The following is a 3,144-nucleotide window of genomic DNA, read 5'->3' on the forward strand; positions in this document are numbered from 1 at the left end:
CCAAAAGAATAATTAACTCTAATTATTTTGTGGCTTTCTTCTAAAGCTAATAATTAGTGATTTCAAAATTTTCTTTGATAATTATAACTAGATATAACCCTTGTTCGAGAAATCGCTAGGCGCTAGTCGGACGCTCGGTATGGGCCTAGCGAGTAATCGGAAAATCGGATTAAAAACGGAGATTAATCGTGGACTTATCACGGAGATAATTGAGGAGCCAATTATGTCAATCGTATATTGACTATATCAATCTCATATCAATCTCTTATTCTGTAATTAAGTGTGATTAGGGCTACCCTAGACTCAATGTCTTGTATATATACTTGTAATCTCATCACTAATAGAATCATCCAATTCAACATTCTTATATGGTATCAGAGCCTCCCTCTTCTTCTCTTTAAAATCTCTCTGTTCTCATTCTTTTTAATACCTCTCTGTTCTCTTCTTCCTCTCGTCAATGGCAGAGAACAACAACAACAACAACTCCGAAACAGTAGCCGTCACCCCCACCACTCTCGTGAATGTTAACATGAACAATGTTATCAAACTCAATGCCACAAACTATCTCATGTGGAGCAGACAAGTTCATGCCATCTTTGATGGTTACTCTCTTGCAAAATTCCTTGACCCATCCGCCGCCGTTCCGGAGCCGATCTTGGTTGTTAACGATGTTAACACACCAAATCCTGCCTTCGATCTATGGAAGAGACAAGACCGCTTGGTCTATTCAGGCCTCATCGGCGCACTCTCAGCCTCTGTTCAGCCCCTTGTGTCCCGTGCTCTCACTTCTGCCGATGTGTGGCTCACTCTTGCTCAGACCTACGCCAAACCTAGCCGTGGTCACATCAAGCAACTCAAACACCAAGTCAAACAATGGACAAAAGGTACACGAACCATCGACGAATACTTTCAAGGTCTCACTACTCGATTTGATCAATTGGCTCTTCTCGGCAAAGTCATTGATCATGAGGATCAGATTGAGTACATTCTCGATGGGCTCTCCGAGGACTACAAGTCGATAGTGAATCAGATGGAAGGCCGTGATGTTCCTCCAAGCCTCACGGAACTACATGAGAAGCTTCTTAATCACGAAGCTAACCTCATGACAGCAGCTCCTCCCTCCTCTCTTCCGATCACAGCCAATTATGTCACCAACAACCGCAACAATCGCTCTACTCCGAAACCACCAAGCAACCAGCAGATTCAACAATGGAGACCTTCATACAATCCTCGTGGCAATGGTTCCCGACAGTCCAAGCCGTATCTCGGGAAATGTCAGATATGTGGTGTTCAAGGCCATTCCGCTAAACGCTGCTATCAACTACAAGCCTTGACTAATCAACAATGCTCTGCTCCACCGCTCCTCCCAACACCGCCGTACCCTCCGTCTCCATGGCTGCCTCGTGCAAATTTAGCCACAGCAACTCCTTCTCAGTTGAGTCAGAATCCGTGGATCCTCGACTCCGGCGCGACACACCATATCACATCCGACCTGAGCAACCTCTCTCTTCACCAGCCGTACCATGGTGGTGAGGAAGTGATGATCGGTGATGGCTCTGGTCTCCGCATCTCGCACACTGGTTCAACATCTCTTCCATCTTCCTCAAAACTCTTATCTTTGCGTGATGTTTTATGTGTGCCAAATATACAAAAAAATCTAGTCTCGGTGTATCGACTTTGTAATGCTAACGGTGTTTCGGTTGAATTCTTTCCTGCACATTTTCAGGTGAAGGATCTCAGCTCGGGGGCCCAATTACTCCAAGGTCAAACTAATGGAGAACTCTATGAGTGGCCCATTACCAAGCCTCTACCAACTTCGTTTTTCATTTCTACGTCAAATAAACCCTCTTTACAAGAGTGGCATTTTCGTTTGGGTCATCCCTCCTTTCAAATTTTAAAAACAATTGTTTCTCAATTCTCCTTACCTCATTCTTCAAAACAGTCCTCTTCTCTTTGTAACGACTGTTCAATAAATAAAAGTCACAAACTCTCTTTTTCCGAAACTTCAATCTCCTCCTCTCGTCCTCTTGAAATCTTGTTTAGTGATGTGTGGACATCTCCGGTGGTTTCTACGGATAATTATAAGTACTATCTTATAATTGTAGACCATTACACTCGCTATACATGGTTGTATCCTCTCAAATTAAAATCTCATGTCACAGAAACATTTATCAAATTTAAAGCACTTGTCGAAAATAAATTCCAAACCAAAATCGTCACATTGTTCTCTGACAATGGTGGCGAATACATTGCCCTTAAATCTTTTCTAGCCACACATGGTATTTCCCACCTAACCACTCCTCCCCATACCCCTGAACATAACGGGTTATCCGAAAGACGACATCGTCATATTGTCGAAACGGGTCTTTCTCTTCTCACACATGCTTGTATTCCAAACACCTATTGGACATATGCATTTTCTGCTGCGGTATACCTTATTAACCGTATGCCTACTCCTATCTTATCACTTCAATCTCCTTTCCAGAAACTTTTCCAAACCAATCCCAACTATGAAAAGCTCAAAATCTTTGGGTGCTTATGTTTTCCATGGTTAAGGCCGTATAACAACAACAAGCTTGATCCAAAATCCTCTCCATGTGTCTTCCTAGGATACTCTCTCACTCAAAGTGCCTACTTATGTCTTGAACCTTCCTCTCAACGTATATATGTTTCACGACATGTACGTTTTGATGAAACTTCCTTTCCGTTTAAAACACTACAAAGCTCAATTCCTACCACCTCTGAACAAACAGCCTCCACAATTACGTCCACACCAATTCCCTTCAACCCACCGTCGCTCATAGAGATCTCCAATGACACGCCTTCGAACTCGGGTTCTTCACCATTGGAAGTGTCTGGTTCGAAAACAATGGCATCATCGTCGCATTCAACGACGTCCTCATCGTCGGCTCCATCGTCTCCAGCAGCTCCGCCGTCATCGGCACCATCGTCACCAGCACCGTCCTCACCGGACCAACCAATTTCGCCGTCCTCCTCTGTTTCACGATCACCATCGTCTTCAAGTCACAATTCCTCTATGGGCCAAGAGAGAGAAGCCCAAAGTGAATCAATGAATCAGGCCCAAGAAACTCAAAAAGACAATCAAGCCCAAGAAGGACAACAAGACAATCTGCCCAATCTCAA

This window comes from Arabidopsis lyrata (genome assembly GCF_000004255.2).
Source record: "Arabidopsis lyrata subsp. lyrata unplaced genomic scaffold ARALYscaffold_504, whole genome shotgun sequence".
Lineage (NCBI taxonomy): Eukaryota > Viridiplantae > Streptophyta > Magnoliopsida > Brassicales > Brassicaceae > Arabidopsis > Arabidopsis lyrata.